Consider the following 22,551-nt stretch of genomic DNA (forward strand, 5'->3'; position numbering starts at 1 on the left):
AAAGCAATTTTATTTATTTTTTAAATAAGAATTAAACATGGAATTTTGAAGCAGAGACTGAAATAGCATTCACTTGTAAACCGTACACCAATATTCTTTCTTCGTCTTATTTACAGCTTATTTTAAAATATTTTTTAGAGTGTAGCTTAAACTGGTTTGCTGATCCTTAAAGGGTTAGTTCCAAAGATAAATGGAGGTCTTACGGGTTTGAAACAACATGAGGGTAAGTTATTAATGACATAATTTTGCTATCTGGGTGAACTAACCCTTTAAACTGGTTTTGGAGCTTGGCAAAGATCTCAATATCCCATTTAAAACCAGCAAATCAGACCATGTTGGGAAACCAGTTAAGGTTCAGCTGTGTTTTATTGCATATTCCTTTTATAGCCAGAGTCTCTGTTTTTCATCATGTCTTTCTAGACGTTTGGCTTTCCACCATGTTTACAAACCATCACCAGAACTCCAGTGACCTATGACCCTCTCTGTTACCCTGGAGACACGACACAAAAGGAAGACAATGGCCTTATGGGTATGAGAAGGAGGAGTGAGACAAGAAGAGGAGGAGGAGTTATGAAATGATGTAGAAAAACAAAAGGAACTTTTTGGCCATGAGAGATTCTAGCCAGCTGCATGTGTGTGTGTGTGTGTGTGTGAGCATCTGAGTGAAGAGTGTACAGAAACAGATGCATTGTATTTGGAGCGATGGATGATTCATTTCTTCCATATGCTTTCATTCTGCCCGTGTGATTCTCAAGCAGTCAGGCGTGTGTTTATTTAGCTGTACTTAAGGGACAAAATCATCCCCAGAAGTGAGTTCAATCTGACACAACCTCCCTTCTGAGGACAGCTGGGGACATCCTCAAAGCTAAAACGATTCAGAAATGTTTTTTTACAATTAAGACAAAAAACAAATATGAATAGGCATAATCAGCTGAAACCAAATGCAACAGAAGTCAATGACAAATCAAATCTACTTTTAATAAATGTGTAAACATTTATACTGAGCTGCATTCATGAGTTTTATTATATAAATATATTCAATTTAAAATAATAATAAAATAAAACTATATATTTTTTCCTTATATTTTTCATACATAATCAAAATAAAATAGTTAAAAAAAAAAGCTTTAATATTTTTTTATTTTTTCCTTTCATTTGTTTCAATGTAATTTATTTCATTAATAAAATAAATAAATATTTATCTTTACCTTATAATTAATACAAAATGTAATTACATAAAAATTTTAAACATTCCGCATTGAATAAATATTTCCTTCTCCAGTAAGAAAACCAATGGTTTAGTGCATAAGATTTTGGGCTTATCTTAAAAGGCAGTATGTTTTCCTATATGCATATGCTATATATGTTTAAAATGGCATTTGCACCAGTAACATGCTTATGAAGCTTAAAAATAGTGTCTATGTAGGCAGCATACTTGAGTCTGCAACTCAGTCAGTGTGATCTGAAGTAAGAGACTGTTACTTCAGTTTGATTTAGTCTCATCTAGTTTAGTCTCATTATGCTGGTATTGCATCTCTCTCCCCGTCTGCATCATCTCTCCCTCCTTCCATCAAATTCTTGAGATTTTCTGAGTTCCTTTCAAAAGGACAGTCTAGGGCACCATGACTCTTTGGCAAGTCAGAGAGCAACATGGACAGCAAGGCCCAAGTATCCACATACAAGAGATTCATGCATGGTTCATGCATGCTCACGTGTGTGTGTGTTTTGTACTCACAGGGGTAGAGTTGTTTAGTTGGAGTGCTAAGCTGTGCATCTTTTGTGACTCTGTAGGCGACATCAGGCCCTTTCGATGACTTCCGGTGTGTGCAGAAGCCTGTAGTTTTCGATACACCCTCCGGCAAACTGTGAAAATCTAAAATCTTTAGGAGATCGGCTGGCTCAGCTGCAGAGAGAGAGACAGAGAGAGACGCAAAATGAGTTCACAGCTAATTCAGATTACATATACAAACCTACAATAACCTCTCAGAAACTGTAACACAGTTATTCAACTTTCACACTTTAGCACAGTCTATTATATTATATTATATTACATTATATTATATTCTATCAACACATTCAAAATGTTACAATTTCCCTAGGTTTTATAATTTTATGTTTTATATATTAAAATAATAAAATACAGTAAAACATATACATATATACTGTAAATAATTTGCCTTTACCATAAATCTAATTCAAGCCAATTATATAGATAAAAAAAAATTAAACAAAAAAAACATAATTTAACTGTTATTATATTATATTATATTATACTGAAATAATTTATTAAATGAAAAAAAAATCTGTATCTACTGAAACCTGTTTTTTTGTTTTATAAATTATATATAAATATATTTTTTATACATTTTATATATATTACTTTTTTATTTTTACTTTTATTCATTATGTTCATGATTAATTATTTACACATATTTCCATTATTTGGAATTAAAATACAGAAAATACATCAAATAAAAACATTTTTATTGAATTAAACATGCACTTAGTATTCTATCAAGTCAGTATGCAGGCTGAAAATTGTATTATACGTTGTATACTGTGCAGTATGTAATAAAGCAGTAAACTAAGTCATTATGCCCACAAAACCACAAATCTGTCCCTAGCAACCTAAAGCACCAATAGAACAAGTGACCAGAGCTCAAAAAACCTAGCCAAGTGTTTCATGTGTTTAGAGGTCAGCTGACCATGCAAACACTGGATACACAGTCTACAAAATCACACACAACTTTTCCTCTCTCTCTGGTGGAGACCACACACAGTTCATCCGTCTGCTGTGTGACAGGCTTTAAACCCTCACACACACACACATGGTAAAGTGTCTGTGTGTGTTTAGGTGTTCAACTTGAGCAGCAATTTCATTGTCTGCAAATCACCTCCAGCTGTAGCCTGTTGAAGTCACTTGATGAACACACACACACACACACAAACACACACACACATCCCTGGTCATTATCTTAAACACGTCTTATTTACATGAGGACAGAGTGACAGACAGTGTTTATCATGAGCGCTCTGATTCTGATCAGGTCAGTCTGGTTGAGAATACAGTTTCTGCAGAGCGTTTACATTTTTCCTTCAGTTATTTAGATAAAAGTCCACCTGTTCGTTTTGCGAAGAGCTCCTACAAGATACATTTGGATCTGAAGCGTGCAACTTTAAAACTGAAGCGTGTCAGTTTTTTTGTTAAATCAACATGAAACCAAAGTTGAACCTATTTACTCTTTTATTAAACATTCTTGGTTTAATTCTGAAGGATTTGCTATATATATATCCTGTTTCACTCAGACATACTTTAAATTAAATCGGTAAAATGTGAGTTAATGACTTAATGAATTCTCTGACTATTTTTTATTTAATAAAAAATAAATAATACATTTTGTTAATAATATAACAAATGTTACAAATAAAAAAGTTAATGTTAAAATAAAAATTATAAATGATAAAAAAAACAGTTTTTTTTTCTTCATTTTTATAAATAAATATCATAAATAATTCTAAATACATATAATTTATAAAATTATATATATATATCATGCTTTTTGTTGCATTATGGCATTCCTGTAGCTCATTAGCAATGCTGAAAGGACTCAATTCTTAATAAAATACATAACTTGAATGCAACATAAGTTGCGATGGATAAAAGTGTATTCCAAATGCATAAATGCAAATGTTATTTCAATGTATTAATAAAAGTTGCAATAAAGTGCTACCGAACAAACTACAAAATATTCAGGAATGACATGAAAGAAAACGTAAAATAATAATGCACATTTTAATTATATACTCTAAACACATGCAACTGGTCTAAATAGAAATATTACTAAACTAATTCACATTCAACACATAGACACATACATTAACAATACAGAGCAGATTTTGTTGTTGGATGTTGTTTCCAGACATTACCAAAGACTTCAGATCATTTGATTTTAGTGTGAATGAATAATGCACATCATTTTTAAATCTGCTTATTTTGGCAGACGGCAAAGCTCATGTAATTGACTTTGGCAAGTGTTGGGTAAAAGCAAAAATGTAATACCAGACAAGATCACGTAAACACATTTTTACAATCTGAGGAAATTACTAGTACACATCATCACGAATGGGACACTATAATCATAGATTACTAAAATTAACGCGGACTAAAAATATGCAGCGACTGCGATAATTAAACCGACTACACTATAATGACATCTTTTTTTTTTTTCATGCGGAGCTGTGATAAGCACCTGTGGAAACAAGGCATCAGAGCAGCGAATCGCTGAACCACGTTGAGGTTCTCTGGTTAACCAAAACTATTCAACCGTCCCTTTCAAAGTAGCAATGAGGTTCGCCAAGATAAAAACATATCGCTATGATTTAACAACAAAGGAATGCTTTAATAAGCTGTTTCATATATATATAAATATATAGGTCTTAAAATGACACACTTTACCAGTTTGATGATAATGTGGTGTCAATCAAAAAATCTTAATTTAGATTTAGCAGATTACGTTTTGTTATCATTTAGCAAGATGTGTATATAACAAACTATGTCTCATGTAAACACACTCAGATGCTGCTTGCATCAACATTTAATGGGAAAATATACGAGCGCTTGTATGCAGAGCTAATATTTGCCTCAGTATATGTATATGTGTGTATATATATATATATATATATATATATATATATATATATATATATATATATATTCTTAAGGATGTTTAAGGGAAATCTGTTTCTAGACCCACAGCAGGGAATCAAGACCTGAGGACACACTGTGACCCAGTAACCCACTTACAGACGTACAGCATTGAGAAACAGAGAACTCCTTTAGAAAGCACATCTATACAAACCCTCTTAAAATAGTGTTTATTTATTTTACTTTTTTGCTGCATGGTTCTCTAATGATTCAATATATCAACTATAGGTGCAGTTTGGGATTGGTAAGATTGACAAATGCAGCATTTCTTTGATAATAAATACTGTAAAAACTATTTGAATACATTATAAAAATCGAATTTCTTCCTGTGATGCGCAGCTGTATTTTCAGCATCATTCCTCCAGTCTTCAGTGTCACACGTTCCTTCAGAAATCTTTCTGATGTGCTTTCATAGCATTAAAAATGTATTTACTGTTGCTTTTGATCAATTTAATGCATCCTTGCTGAATAAAAGTATTAATTTACATTGACAAATAAACTATATTAGCTGGTAAAAAATAAATTATGCTGATCCTTATTCATTTCAATATTTGGTGCCTTTTATTGCTGTTGCTGCAATTTAAAAAAGCAATAAACAATACAAAAATAAATACCAATTACTACAGTAAAAAACACTGCTTAACTAGCTTGTTGCTTTAATTAATCAGATACAGTATTGTGTGCATTGTGGGTTGAAATCTATTGCTTAAGTTCACATTTTACCCATTCGGGTAATACATGTTTGTGTACTGTACATATTTAAGCCATACTGTAAGTGAATCTGATGTTTTACTACAGCTCAGGTTAAGAGGAATCTATTAACATCCTGTAAAATATCATGTTAAAATCACCCAAACATACGGTACAGGACCTGTTCAGGTGAAGCACTCGGGTTCACCTTACAGCGCTCAGCAGGAGTGTTTACACTGCGTGTGTGTGTGTTTACCCTCTTACTGAGGAACACAAACATCACCTGTTGAGATTTACTCTGTCACCTCAGTACTTCCCTCAGCAAACACCCTACAGACCGCAGCTCAGGTCATTAAAGAGCACTTATAGGAAAGACCAATTCCTTTTCCTAAACATCCACCACCTCACAGACATTTCCTCAGATGATTATAATCAGACAAAAATGTTTGCAACTAAAATGCACATGAAATAAGCTTATTTCTTTATCGCTTTTTGCTTTAAAATGTTCACAATAATTGTGTTAGCATTAAGTATGTAACTCAAAAAACAGCACACACCTCACCTGAACACACTTACGTTCAGATCATAACAGGTCAAAACTTGACTGTTTGATCACTTTATAAATGTTAAAGCGACTCAAAAGCTCATTAAACCAAATCGTACTGAATTAAAGAGCTTTGCTGTAATGCTAATATTAGATTTGAATTTCCTGAAGGAAATAACATAGCTTCCAAAGCAGCAAGAAAAAATGTGAAACTTTTAAGCAAGTCTACCTTTTTTGAGTTTGTATAAAATGACATTTTGGTTTGTTCTATGAAGATGGATACAGATTAACAAAAACATACGCAATTCTATATGCAAATAAATGCAAGAAAAAAAGATAAATCACATTTCAGTTTTCTAATACTACACACATTATATATTATATATATATATATGGACCTCTCGCTAAGGACGGTAATTAAAAATGAAGCCATCACATGATCCCAGCCTGGATCTCCATCACAGCTTCATGAGAATCAAACAAATGGTCAGTGTTCAGCACAGAATGATGTTTGGTTTCAGCAGAGCTCTGCTGGGGTCACTGAGGTCATTCTCTATAAAACAAATCATCATTTTGACCTGCACTTGAGCATGACATGCACAATCTTTCAATATGCACACAGGGTTGGATCTTCCTAACTGATTTTGGCTGAGTCCAGTTGCTCTTGAAAACACAATCATGTGTGAGAGACACTAGCAAACACACACACACACACACACACACACACACACACACACACACACACACACACACACACAGGAAGGTTAATGGAGGAGACACAGGAAGACAGTTGGCAAGACGAATTCTCTCTCTCTCTCTCTCTCTCTCTCTCTCTCTCTCTCTCATTCTCTCTTTTCCCATCTTGAGACAGTGACCAGACTAACTTATTATTTTTAATCACAAAACAACAGGAAATGGATGAGATAAGAGAACGACACACATACTTATTTCCCAGACACAAGTCCATGCATTTATATTTTTCTGAACCTCTGACCTTAAGTATTAATCTTAACCACTGTCACATTCAAAACACATTAGTAATTACAGTATAAAGACATACAGATCCCATCCCATACCATCTCTAGTTTACACATATATATCTATCATTCTGCTTGTATTAATCAATATAAATAACAGAACCAACCAGCACAAACACATAATTATAGTATAGTACAGAACTCCAATCCGAACACGTGTACAGTGTGTGTGTGTGTGTGTGTGTGTCTCACTCTCTCATACAGATAACAGTGTTTCTGTTAAATGGAAAAAATGACTCAACACAAGATCAGCCCTCTGAACAACACAACCAGACTTCATATTTCTTGTTCAACTAAATATTTAACATTCACATTTACAAAAATAGGGTTTTAGATTTTTACGCAGTACAGTAATACAGTATATATATCTATATATATATATATATATATATATATATTAAGTTATATATGCAAGTTTAAAGTAGTTTTTTTTTTAAAGAAATAAATACTTTTTCAGCAATGATGCATTAAGTTGATCTGTTACAAAAACTTATTTTACTGTTATAAAAATATTTTTATGTTACAAAAAATCTGTTTCAAATAAATTCTGTTCCTTTAAACAAAATAAATAATGAATGAATTAATGAATGTTTCTTGAGTTGAATAAATTACATTTTAAAACACTTTCAAATAGAAAAGAGTGGTTTTAAATTGTAGTAATATTTCCACAAAATTACTGTTTTACTGTGGATGTTTCTTCATCAAATAAATGCAGACTTGGTGAGTATATGATCTTTTTTTTTTTTACCTCTCGGATAGAAGCACATGACTCATCACTGGACTATAACTGCTAGGGTGTTCTCACCAGGGTGTTGCTATGTGGTTTGCTAGTGTTCTAGTGTTCTGAATGGCTGTTACTGGCTGCTATGTGGTGTCTAATGCGTGTCTAGGTGGTTGCACATGTGTTCTGAATGGCTGTCAGCACACTGTTATTGTATTGGATTGCTATCCTGTCGCTAAGGTGTTAGAAGGCCTGTGCTGACAGTTTAATGATCAGTTCAATCTGAGTGACTGACAGCTCCTCAACCAACAGCAGCCAATCAAGCGAGAGGAGTGCATGTGGATGCACCAATGGTGATGGCCGTCTACATTACGACCTCAGTTCTTCCACATGCAGGAGTTAACTGTCCGCCAGTTAACCTTTGACCTGGACAGAGCTATAATGAGTGGGAGGGCAGGGTTCACAGAGTAAATGGGTAAAAATGCAGGTATTGGACCAGGTGCTTTGAGCTCCTTAAGCGACTTAAGTATATTTCCTGTCTTTCAGCATGCAATTATACTTGTTATATATATTTTCTTCTCTCTCTCTCTCTCTCTCTCTCTCTTTCAGTAGGTTGTTTGAAGTGCACCATAATGGTATGGTTGGTCATTTGGTTAGACTTTGTGGTGTTCACTGGTTTCCACTAACATGAGCGGCAATCAAGACCAACTGATTCAGCAAAAACCATTTCATCCATCTGCAACATTCATACACTCACACACACACACAAACACTTTTCATCAGATTGTATTGTCTTATAAGGTGAAAATAGCTTCTCTTTTAGCAAAGAGCATGTAGAGTTTTTTCCGTGTTGAACAGCTCACGTTCACTGAGCGAATGGCTGGCCGGCGTTCAGCGTGAGCATTAGATGCTGGAAACCATGACTCATGTGCTGTTGTACCACAACTCAGTCACACAGACAATTCATCTACAAATGCATCCAATTTAATCAGCGCACCAGGGATAACTGCACACTAAGAAGAAAGCAGCGTGCATCCCTTACCGTGAAATCAAGCACACATTTATTACATAAAGACACCTCTCACTTACTCATTAAAAGCACAACAGAGAAATCAACTTCATCCAAACCCATAAAAACCAGCTTCATGCTAAGATCAAAGAAGACTGATCCGAACAAAACTCCAGTACGATGAGAAGATCTGATGGAAATACTACACTGTTTTGATTTAAATTATGTTACTGAATGATTACCATAGTCATGTACCATGGTATTTTAAATACAAATGTAATCATGGCATTATGCTCGTAATCAAACGGTAGTATTATCATAGTACATGTTCAAACAAAACCAGTATTACCATGGTATCATGTACAAAAATATGGTACATTTTCAAAAAAACATGGTTAATCATGGTAAATGAAAAAGAAACATGGTATTACCATAGTACCATGTACAAATATCAAGATATTATCAGGGTAACATGTACACGTATATGGTATTATCATGGTAATAAAAAAAAGCATTGTATTGCTGTATTACCATAAAAACATGGTAGTTATCATAGTACATGAAAAAAAATGTATTACCATTATACTATGTACAAAAACAAGGTATTACCAGGATAACATATTAAAAATATATATATGTTATTAGCGTCATACTTTTCCAAAAAGCATGCTATTATCATGATGCATGTAAAAACACAGTACTACCAAGGGTAAGGTATTACCAAGATAACATCTTCAGAAATATGGTATTACCATGGTAAATGTTCAAAAAGCATGGTATAATCATGGTAAAGCACAGTATTACCATGGTATTGTGTACAAAAAAACATGAACCAAAACCATAGTATAACCGGAGTAACATTCGCTTGTACTATGTAAACATTTTCTTACCTTTTACAAAACTTTTGGTAATACCATGGTACTGTAATTGTTCATTTAACTTTAAATTTAACGTAATCGTCTTTTATGTTAATATTCTGTTGGAATTATATCTGCATTACAAAAATAATACATCATAAAACAGCTCATCAAAGACATCACCGCAGTTTCATTAACATGACTTCAGTCGTATGCGACGCGACATATATTGCCAGATTATTACAACTCTATACAAAAGCCTCTCTGTCCTCTGCTGGAGCGCGAGTGAAGTGTGTGTGTGTGTTTGATTCTTTCTGGAGAGAGCTGAACGTTTCTGTGGTTTTTGTGGCCAGTTCATAATGTGCTACTGCAGAGAGAGAGAGAGAGACTATTTTATATTCTCAATATGAGGGCAGTGGAAGGAATGTCAGCTTTCCGCACACCACTCCAGAATCCTAAAGTTCTTCTCGCATGTCTGGACCTGCAGGGTTCCCTAAACATCTCATGGATAACCAACTGAACATTATAAATCACTCATTACCCACTCAGTGTCCCAGGAAAACCTGCAGGTAATGACAGAACACAAAACTGATCATTTGCATGAGCGTATTCGAAGTGTGCAGGGTCAAAAGGGAGCTGATGATGTCACTGTACTGTTTCCTACTGGATCAGCACAAAACTGCTCGCTATAGTGTTTGGCAATTTTCTGTGAACTAGGAACAGCACAATTTTACTGTCCTTACTAAAAGGTGGAAATGTTGCACTTAGGGACAAATCACAGCCAATGGGAAGATACATGATAAAAAAAAATTAATACAGAAAATGTGATACAGATTTCTTTTTTCAATAATTAAATTAAATTAAATTAAATTAAATTAAATTAAATTAAATTTCTAGGTCAGTTTTAGAAAGTAAAAATAAATAATAATAAAATAAAATAAAATAAAATAAATAATAATAAAATAAAATAAAATAGCCATCTCTAAGATATAAAAATAAATTAAAATAGGCTACATGATGGTTATCTCTAGGATTTAAAATAATAAAAAAAAAACAAGATGGTCATCTCTAGGATGTAAAATATTATTAAATATAGTTGGTTAATAGTTTATAAAATAGTTTGATTATGTACAGTATAGCAAAGCATTGTAAAAGACTTAAACACACAGACGAGTCAAGCACATGACGTTTAGCATACAGCTCAAATGAAGCATTACAGGAAGTTATTCCTCATACACAGGAAAATCAAAACCTTATGAAAGCTCAAAGAGGCTTTGAAAGCTCATGTGTACTGACCCTTACAAACATTTACCACGGTAGTCACAGTTTCCACAGGAATACCATAATTACAGATATTGTAATTGTGGTAACTTGGTATTTGTGACTTTTGGCATATTAAAAAGAAAACCTACAAAAGAGATCTCTTATCTTGCACTGGCATGGAAACGAACTATGCTTCACATGATACACTTTAGTTTGCAAACAGAAAATGTGCCTAGTTTTGGGTCACTATTTGGACGAGGGATCCAGACGCCTGATGTTTTGTAGTGTTCCTGAACATTTCTGAAGCACATGAATGAATGTTTTTCATCTGTTTGTCACAAAAAAGCCTCTTCTTTCCATGAGATGGAGAGATACATCAGCAGGCACTCAAATAAAACCCAATAAAAACAAGAGAGAGATGTATGTGTGTGTTGGCCTTAAACCCCAGGCAATCCCATAATTCCTTGTTTCAGGGTCATGAACACACACACACACACACACAAAACTGCACAATCATACTTGAGGACAAGCATCTCAGTTAAGTGATATTTGTACAGACAGAAGTTTATAAGGACAAAGTGACAGGAAGTGTCATGGGACCTTTAATTATTTTTAGAATTTCTAAAACATCTAAAACACACTAAAGTAAAAACCTTGAAAAAAAGATGGACGTATCCCACCCACTCTTTCCATTTCACAGACGCATAAACACACAATTAAACATACATGCATGCATCATCCTGCAAAACAAAGGTCAGGTCAGTGGGTCTGCAGGCGCACATCCGAGCCGTTTTGTGATTGGAGTGAAGTCCGAGCACGTTTTGCGACCCTCCGTCTCACCTGATTCTGTGCGAGGAACGTATATTTATCATCTGTCTTAATGAAACGGTATTTTATTCCTCTGCTGTTCCATGGTGAGGGGAGGGAAAAAAAACATCTGGAAGACATTTTTCCTTTTTCCCCCGCTCTTTTTCCCTCTTTTTCTCTGGGATCAGCAGACAGCACAATGACGGCTATAGCTTCCAGATGTGAGAACACAAACTCTCGCTCTCATTGCTCGAATCCCAAATGCCAAGGAATAAAAGAAAGCCAGTGATGCTGGTCCATCTGTGGCTTTTCTCTGCAAAAACTCACATATCCCATGATGCTCTGGGGTGCTCTAGTCATGCTGACACTGAGTTAGCAGCTCTTGAACAGGTATGTACGGAATGTTATTCTAGAAGAAGTGTGTGCACATGTGTGAGCTTCATGACAGCCCAGGGGAACCTCAGGCCATCATAGGAGTGCCACACACACACACACACACACACACACACACACTAGGGGTGGGGGAGAAAAATCGATGTTGCAATATATTGTTGTGCTCTCTGTCGCAATAAATAATCGATACACTAACGCCCAATATCGATATTTTATTACAACACAAAATGATTAATTTACCCGTTGTCACTGTCACTGTCACTACCCAATATCTACCATTCTGTTTGCGGGGGGCGCTGTTCGAGTAAATAGGGGTAAAGTGGCGCAAACAGCGGCCGGTGAAGAGCACAAGTTAACTAACAACAACAGAGAATTGCAGAAAAAAAGAGAAGCGAGAAGAATGGTGGAAAACAATAAAAAAAACTAATCAAAGACCCACTCGCTAGTTTCCACTCTAAAGTGTGGAGACACTTCGGGTTTTACGTGACAGTTGACGAAAAGGTACCTGTGTGTGCCAGGGACTAGCGTGCCATCAGAGAGAATCTTTTCTACCACCGGTGACATAATCTCTGCTCAGAGGTGTGCTCTTACATCTGAGCATGCTGATCAGTTAGTGTTCCTCAAGTATGGCGTGCCATTCGGTCCAAAAATAAGGCTACTGATTTGTCGCGGGAATTCACCGTACAGTTGCCAGTAGCCACTGAGTTTACCACTGACAGGCCGGCGGTGCATCAGTATACACACTCACCTCACACAGCGAACCGACTCACTTTCCTCACGCAGCGAACGACTGCATTTTTTTTTTCTGCAATTCTCTGTTGTTGTTAGTTAACTTGTGTTCTTCACCGGCCGCTGTTTGCGCCACTTTACCCCTATTTACTCGAACAGCGTGAGTCGTTCGCTGCGTGAGGAAAGTGATCCGTTCGCTGAGGAAAATGAGTCGTTCGATGCACGACCTGTCAGTGGTAAACTCAGTGGCTACTGGCAACTGTACGGTGAATTCCCGCAACAAATCAGAAGCCTCATTTTTGGACCGGATGGCACGCCATACTCAAGAAGAATATGCCTTGATGTGTCCACTGTTTACAGTAACTTACTACTGACGTTTCAGTATTATGGTTTACACATGTTAATGTTCATGTTGTTTTGTAATGTTCATGCACTTTTATCTGTCTAGATGTACAGTGTTTACATTTAAGACCAGGAGGCAGTGAGTTATTATGCAAATGGATATTTCTTTACATAATGTTGGAAATGTTGGCATTAATAAATGCATAAAATTTCCTTATTTTCTTTATTCCTTCTTTTTCTTTTCAGTCACATATATCGTGATATATCGTTGATGAAATTTCTTCAATATCGTAGATATCGCGAATCGTGATATTATCATATTGTGGACCACATATCGCCACAGAATTGAATCGTGAGGTACCTGTATCGTCCCACACCTAACACACACACACTCATACTGACTCCCTCAATTATTCACAACAAAGCCTTGGCAAAGCCCATGGCGTCCATTTAAAAGCTCTGTGAAAGAGTCCATTCATACAGAACAGAGCAGACAGAAAAACAATCCTCAAAAACTAAAACTCTCAAACTCTGAGAACCAGAGATCTTAGCACACACGCATGCATGGCAGAAAACAATGTGTGTGTGAGCGGCAGGGGTGGTGGGCTGTATCAGGACCAGGTGTAATCCGAAAGACTAAAACCCTGTCCGCCCCCCATGATACGGATTTAACAAGACTGACTTTATAACGAAAACGTTAGCAAAAAAAACCCTACATTGGTGCAGTGAAGTTGGGTTTCTAGGGGGTTTCCTATGGTTTCTAGAGAGCTAGCATGCAAATGCTAATGTGTTCTGAAAGGTTTTAGAATTTTGCTAACTTGCTATAGGTTTCTAGTTTGGGTGTAACAGTTCAAATTACTCACGGTTTGGTTCGTATCACGGTTTTAGAGTCATGGTCTCGGGACAGCCTCAGTATGTTTTGTGCATCTTTTAGCTCATGAATGTTTACAAAGAGTCACTGGTTTGTCCAATCAATATATATATATATATATTTGGGCTGTCAAATGATTAAAAATTTTAATCAAATTAATCAGAATTTTCAGTGGATTAATCATGATTAATCCACTATTTGCAATTACACCTGAATCCTAACCATTTTTTTTTTTTTTCTGAAATGCGTACCAAAAGAAAAATAACAGGACACGGATACATAATTTTCATGTATTGATTCATCAATATGTGGTTCTTTTTTTTCTGAATTTCAAAAGTTTAACATTTACTTAATCAAATTTACCTGAGCATTATATCAAACCATGCCATTTAACTACAGATAGTGTAAGAGTTTTAGGTGAACCAGTTTCGCTGCATTGCATGCCGCTGTTTTTTACTATCTTGAGAATTCAGAGATCGACGAGACTTTCCTGACCTAAATAATTTGTCACACTGCGCATGCGTGAAATGCATAAAAAAATTTGACATAATTAACGACAAAAAACTAATTAACGTTGTTAACGCGCTATTTTTGACAGCCCTAATATATATATATATATATATATATATATATATATATATATATATATATATATATTATTTATTTATTTATTTTTTTTATTTAATTTTTTTACTGCTGTTGTTTTGATGAATTGCAAAGTATCCATTGTATCCAGCATGAGTATCCAGCATGAGTATCCAGCATGAGTATCCATTGACACAAACATACATAGCCAAACTCTGTCTGTTTTATGTGTTTTTCTTTTTAACAAACCATATTACAGAGATGCGTTATCAGATTTAAGTTGAACTGTGGTGAAAGTGCATACCGAACCATTGGATTGATTTTTTACAGAGAACCATTTCATCCCTAGTTTCTAGAGTGTTCTATGTGGTTATTAGGGAGCTGCTATGCATATGCTAAGGTGTAAGGTAAATACCTCTTCATGACAAGTTACATGATTTAAAGCTGCAGTCGGTAACTTTTGACGCTCTAGCGGTTCATAAACAGAACTGCTTGCGTCTTGCGGAAGAACATCGTAGCCGGAACTACTTCTCTCTGTTTGTGTCTATGAAGAATCACAAAGGTACTGGGTTACTCCGCCGCGGTACCCCAAAGCAATCTAAAATAGTCCGAATATAAACACTTATTATAGGTGCACCCTAGTGATTCAGGACAAGCCAAAAACACGGTTTGGAAAATGGATTCATGTTGTACTCGCTTATTATATATATTTTTCTACATTTTGAACACAAACAAAGTTACGGACTGCAGCTCTGATTGGTTGTTTTTTACCGGGAGCGATGGAGTTTCTGCAAATGACAATAGGACCACTGGGAGGAGCCAGAGGAGCTTGATTTTTTCACAGATTATCTGTCTCATATTCTACTGTCAGGACATAATGACAGGTTTAACAAATATGTAAAAAATATATTTTTACAAAAGTTCCCTACAGCACCTTTAAGGATCAATTCAAGTCATGAACAGTGATAAGTTACAAGCAAACCTTTAAATGGGTGGTTCACTGTTTTTATTCTAGCCGCTTTTCCACCATCGAGCCAGAAGCTAAAACCTGCCCTTTACTTGCTTCTGCCTCCCAGGAACAATGTCACGCAACCCTATCATTTCACCAACAAAGAGAAGTTATCAGAAGAAGTTAAGTCCCTGGAACTAGCACGATCACAAAACAAACACGATAAAAGCATCCGTTTGTTAGCATGCCTTGTTAAAGATTTAAATTCAACAGCATTTCTGTGCACTATGATATTTGAAGAAAGTAATACTTATATTCAGAAAAATGCTGCATTAAATTAAAGAACATAACATTTATAATTTTACACACTGTAAGTATTAAATTGAAACACCATTTCAAGACACTTTTTTCACATCAAAACAGTGTGAAATGGATCTGTCTATGTCTGCACTAAAAGTGATGTGTTTTCCAGACGCCGTGTCTCGGGGTGGAACACTGTAAACCTTTGGGGTGGTCATAATCTGAAGGTCACCACCCACAGTATGCCACCTTTAACCTCTGACCCCGTGACCTCATCTCCTGTAGGTCTGCTCTCAATAGCTACTATAACTCACCTCCTTTTCTCCCATCAGTCACTTGTTTTATTCCACTTTCCTCTTGTATTTTTTCTCCAGCACAGACACATACATGCATCAACACTTCTCAACCTCCTTTCGCTTTAGAAGACTCATTTTAGCAATTCAGACTAGAATTCAATTCAGTAAACTGAGAAAATGATTCATTGATTCATTTGACTCATCACTCAAGTTAAAGAAATGTTCTTAAATACATAATTTTTTAGTTGTGGATCTTTCCAACTATTGCATAGTTTCGTGAATCTGAACTGAATCACTGCAATAAAGGTTTTTTTTAATTATTTATAAATAATTGATTTCATTAATACATAATATTATATTTAAATTTATATATGTATTCATTTTGTAAATAGTCTTCAGTATGTTTGATGAATATAATAGACTCCAGCAACTCCAGTGAACTTTCTGTGAGTTTGAACCCAGCAAACATGTAGGTCAGGGTTTGGTCCTCACATCTAAAAGACGCCATATCTGGTTTTATAGTGTGTGAACTGAGACCTTAAAGGTTTCACCAACTATCACCCTCCCAAATGTGGCTTTAGATTGAAGGGAGACTTGAAACACTTTCAATCATAAAACAATGCAACTTTAAAACACATGCTATAAAGCCCAAACCACACAGACCAAGAGGGAAGAAAAGCTTACTTCTACACTTGGCCACAAAAACAGTAGTGTCTAATACAGAACAAAATGTACAACATTTCTGTCCTGTGATCTGGAGAGCTGGACCTCCTACACACTGAAGGCAAGTACAGAGTCGAGGTCTGGTCTGGTCTGGTCTGGTCTTACATAGACACATCCAAAACTGCTGACACGGTAACGATTCACATACCTCTACTAACATCCCGTGCTTTCAAAGAAAAGTTCATGCTTTTAAGTATGTAGCAAACAAGCACAGCATACATACTATATTGTCATAAAATTACGGATTGATACAAATTTGCAAAGAGCCCAAAAACTATGTATTCAGCATGCTTCAAACATATTTAAGCATACAGTACTATGACCTGGAATGAAATAATAATATCCTAATACTAATACTACATAGGCTTAGATTAAACTATGCATCACTGAATTTTGTAGTATGCTATCTGGATTGATTAATCCTTATAAAATCCATCGTAAATACTATGCAATCCAGTTACTTTTAACATAACATTTTAAAACACTATGATTTGTCATGCACTAACTTTAATATTGCATGCCATATCAGTCACTAATGACATACTAATTTTAGCATACTCTGATTTAGATAGTTTACTCTTAATCTTGCATACAATATAGTATGGAGAGCATGACACTGATGCATACTTTAAAAAAAATCCATTGTAAATGCTATGCAATCCAGTCATGTTTGACTTACTATGATTTATTTGCACAAATCTTAATATTGCATGTTGTATCAAATAGATTGAATGTGAACGGATGCATATTTGCTACTGAGGTAGGCCTACTAATTTAAACATACAATGATTTAGGTACAGTAGTTTACTCTTAATCTTGCATATGAAGGGCATGAGACTGATTAATACTTTTAAAATGCATTATAAATACTATACAATTTAGTCACTTTTGACATACTATGACATTAAGATGCACTAATCTTGCATGCTAAATAAGAGAGATAGCATGTGTACAGATGCACACCTATGGCATCCAGTCACTACTGACATCCTATTTTCTGCATACCACAAAGTTAACTCATAAACTTGCAAACTTCTTTATATGGAGAGCATGAAACTCATGCATACTTCCAAATCCATCTTAAGTAGTATGCCGGCCAGCCTGGCACCTTTAACATTACATTTTCAACATACTATGATTTGGGTTGTACAAATCTTAATCTTACAAACTAGTTAGTAAGCAAAAGGGGATTCTGGGAGTTCGATTAGGCCAGAAAACCCTTCATCCTCTTCCTGTTGGAACTGGACTGGTACCTTTTAATAGCCAAGGGGAGACACTGTTTGTTCTGTTAATGGAACCCATCAGCCAAAGGCAACACAAATCTGATTTGTGAAGTTAATTATTCCTTTCTATTCTTCTCACTAAATCAAACACTGATAATGAATAACTGGGGCGGCTGCAATGGGCAGCTTGCTCTCATTATACAAGAAACAGTTTGAAAGGCTCCAAGGGTGTGAAGTTTGGCTCCAAACATTGCAGAGTTTCTCCTCTCATGGTTTTAAGGGTCTGCAGAACACAACAACGATTAACCAAAACCAGAGACAACACACGTGGGCAATAAACAATTTGTATGCAACATGCCATTTGTTAAAAAGAATTTGTTTATGCTCAAAAAGACGAAGCACACACCCAGCAGACTCAATGAGTGAGGCCGGTCCACCGAGAGTGTGCTTAAAACACTCATAAAACAGCACTAGTGTGAGTAATAAAAGCAGAACAGCCCCTGCACCAGGGAAGTGCAGCTGCATCCCCTTTCAGCCATTTTTGCCTTTTCGAGCTTCTGTCTACTGTGACGTAAAGGCGCCACTATATCCCACAACGCACTGCTAGTCCCACCATAAACGCAGCACGTCATTCTCTACCTACAGATTCCAGTTGGTTAGGTCCGCCCACTGCATGACATCACCATTAGTGAGCTCTGCGTCTGCTGTGCTGACTGACTCAGCTTCACACGAGCTCCATAAATTGCTCCCCTGCCAGTCTGGCTGCGAATCAAGTCCACCATCTTTTCTACATTTACCCCAATACACACGCGTGTTCTAAAAAAACTGGAAGGCATGTACAGAAATGAAGTACCTACATAGGGATCAGAGCTGTATTTAGAACAGAGCCCAAAGCATTCTGAGACTTATAAATTCCAGTCTGAGGTGGAATTTACTCAATATTTACTCAAGAAGATGCTCAGTGACAGATGTTCTTAATATATAAGCAATCAATCAAGTCGATGAATCATTCCAATAATTCAGCCTTGACTCATGCAGGCAAAAGTGATAAAGTTGAGTGATTTAACAGTTATGATAGACTCCTAAACAGAAAATGAATGGTTCTCAAGTGCAGCAAAAGAAATACTTTTGGCTGTTAAAACACGTTTTCACACCATTTGAACAACTGATTTTCCATGATTGACCCAGATGTTCATGATTTAAAATTTCAGAGCTTAACCAGATTTTATTTTTTATTTTTTATGACTTTTCCAGGTCTGGAAATTACCGTTTAAAAATTCCAGGTTTTCCATAACCCAAAAAGGTTCCTGAGTTGCTACAGTATAAGGTTCTCTTGATGTTTCATTATTTCAGCTTCAGATCAGTGTTGTGCTTTCTACAGAATATATACCCAGATCATAAAACTGTTTATGATTCTAACTGGAATCCTGATTTTTTTAAGAGTCCATCTGCTAAGATCATTGCCAGATTCATTCTTTATTAAATACTGTAAATCAGCATGTTCTTCAGAAATCCCTGGACCAAAATGTTCTCAATAATTCCATCATGATAATGAGCAGCCAAGAAGCCGTGACCAGACACGAAGCTAATCACACATGCGGAGCAGAATTTCTTCCCCTCCCTCTCTCCCTCCCTCTCTTTCTCGCCCTCCAGCCTGAAGAAAGCGAGAGAGGGGTACTCCCTGGGACAGGCTGGAGAAACAAGGAGGATGAGAATAAGAGATCATACCCTGTCTGCTTTGGCTCTGTCGTTACTGTGCAAACCACAGATTCACGTTCACAACTAATAAACTCAACACTATCAAATCTGAGTGTGATACAGAGCTTCAAAATGACATGACGTGACTGATGCAACCATAGAAAGTTGGCTATTATGTGCTAAAAGAAGAGCACATTTTTCTGCATATTGCATGCATGATTTAAAAACGAACAGTTTTAACTAACGGTATATTGCAGATGAGATGAGAATGTATGTGATTTGATAAATGCATGAAATTGTTCTACATAGTCTCCTGGGTAATTCTTTCTATAAGTGGTTTACAAGATAATTGCTTGCTTCACCTCGAGCATCTCTGATCTACTAGAGCAGACACGCGGCGACTCCACCCTGACCCACTGATGTTCTTCATTACATGTCATCTACCAGAAGCCAAGACATTACACTACAAGCATTAATGTGCATTTATCTATCTGTTTATTTTTCAATAAATTGAGACAACAGCCAGAGTCATGGGTTTGTTTAATGAGCCTATGAAAAAAAAAACTAACTTCTCTCTGTCTCTCTCTGTCTCTCCTGGTGTGTTTCTCATGATCCTTGCATATTTTTTCCAATTACGTTCTGCAGTCAGCGCGCCTGCTGGAGGAAAACTACTTTCTGCCAGATCCCCTAAAAAGCATGTCAAACATCTTCCAAAAAGTCTACAAAATCCATTCTAGGTTGCGTGTTCACACATCAGCATTGAGGGTAATCTGAAACCAAAAGGGGTCCTGATATCATACCCTAATGATAAAGCTTCTTTAATGGTTTCTTGAAGACCTGAAGATTCAGCAAAGAAGAATTAGGCTGTATAGAACTTAGGTTCTTCAGATCAGCGTTTTGGATTCAGGATTTGGGTGAAGCATCAGTACATAAATGGTTCTCTAAAGGAACTTCCGAAGGTTCTTCTGCAACATTGGTTCTAACTGAAAAGTTTATAAGTTCCATCAATACTTTTAATTCTCTCTTCTAGAAAACTAGCCCATCTAGGCTGCCTTACATACCAGAACCAATATTATGAAGTGAATACCTATAATGCAACATGAAGAACCGCAAACAGTCGCAAAAAACCACTGAGGAGACTTTAGATATGCATATGAAATCCTGGAATCCAGATTTCTATAATAACGACGCAATTTACAAATTTGCATTAAAAAAGTGGACGGAGAGCAGCGTAAACTAGCTGTACGCGTGCCACAATAGATGATGCATCACGATATCCTCATGCAGAGGTTGCTTTGCACGGGAAAACTTCGTGGTTCCGTTATTCGCTGCTGCTGTAATGTTTCCCCACATAAAAACGAAACAATCCCACTCTAGGTCGGCTACCATCACCTCCTACAGTCATTCCAGTCCTGGGACAGCGGACTGACCGTGAAATGCACTCGCGCAGGAGAAGCGCAGCCCCGGGAGAAGCGCGGCCCGCGCACAAGTAACAGTTGGGAACAGCTGATTCTCCCTTACCTGCGCTGACTCGTGAGGTGACAACATCAGGAATACTAGGAATACCGAGAGCCGCACCTCCTTAACCTCCGCTTTACTTTCCATCTGATAGGTGGTACCCATGACCACCTGCGTCCGTCCTGACGCGAAGAGTTCGGTTATATTATTATGACAACTGCTTGGATACAGGACAGAACCGGAAATCTTTTCAACCGGCAAGCGTGGGGCGGGACTTGGGCTTTTAGCCAAAATTGGAGGGGCCGCATGTGAAGCAGTCCCAGTGGAGTTAAAGAGGCGGCAGTGGCCATAACGCTGAGCAGCCTCTGAAAAACCCTCAGGGGCATGTCGTGCCTGGTTTAAGGGAAGCCATCAATCGCAGAATTTTTAGGGATCGAACCAGCGAGATCCATGCCCTCATTAGGGTGGAGTCTACAACAGTTCCCAGAAAGACAGTTCATTGTCTGGGCAACAACTGACTCTTGCATGGGTTGATGACCAACCCGAGGTGACTGAGCAGCAGATTTGTGAGCATTCAGTTCCCATTCTGATCCAGCTAGAGCAAGCCAATCGTCGAGGTAGTTCAATGCGCGGATTCCCAACTGCCTGAAAGGGGACAGAGCCCCTTTGCATTGTTAAAGGATGCACTTCGTAAAAATTGCATGGGGCACGGGACAGTCCAAACGGAAGGCCTGCGAATGCAAATCTCAAGAACAGTTTGTGAAGGGGGGCTATGTGGATGTGAATGTAAGCATCTTTCAAATCCATGGTCAAAAACCAATCCTCAGGGCAAATATGCGCAAGATCGTCATCATCTTGAATGACTGGCGCATAAGCGAGCTGCTCAGATGTTTGAGATCTAGAATGGGTCTGTGCCCACCATCTCTCTTTGGGATGAGGAAATATAGGCTTAAAAAGTCTGACTCGCTGTTCGCTAGGGGCACTATTTCCTAAGCACCTTTTGCAAGCAGTACTTGCACCTCCTGCCAGAGAACAATAGCTTAGTTGTCCGTTATTTCCTCTTAGGGGAGGAGAAAGATGGGAGGACCTGGTGGAGGGATCACCATGATGGAACAAGTCGACCCTGGAGCTTAGACGTGAAAGACTCATGCTCTTGCAGAAGGAGCGTGAGCCATCAGCGAGCACAGCCCCTGTGTGGGCACGGCCGAGGAAGGTGGCGCACCGCTGTCTCCGTCAACATCGTGCAAGAACCCCTTGCACAAACCACACAACATTTGTAACAAGGTGCGCTGATATTGCTTTTAGAAATTTGCTCTTTCACTCCGGATGCCAGATGCCTGCAGTGATGCTC

General features: G+C 37.0%; 1 protein-coding gene across 1 annotated transcript in view; it reads right to left on the minus strand.

Moving 5' to 3' along the window:
• The window catches only part of LOC113064394 (collagen alpha-1(V) chain-like), an 87,122-nt gene extending 65,723 nt beyond the window's left edge, over nucleotides 1–21,399 (minus strand). Inside the window, 2 exon segments of the mRNA XM_026235191.1 lie at nucleotides 1,736–1,903; nucleotides 21,264–21,399. The gene's annotated coding sequence lies outside the window, so the exon portion shown is untranslated.
• Between the last annotated feature and the right edge of the window lie 1,152 nt (nucleotides 21,400–22,551).

Source organism: Carassius auratus, chromosome 46, assembly GCF_003368295.1.
Source record: "Carassius auratus strain Wakin chromosome 46, ASM336829v1, whole genome shotgun sequence".
NCBI classification, from domain to species: domain Eukaryota; kingdom Metazoa; phylum Chordata; class Actinopteri; order Cypriniformes; family Cyprinidae; genus Carassius; species Carassius auratus.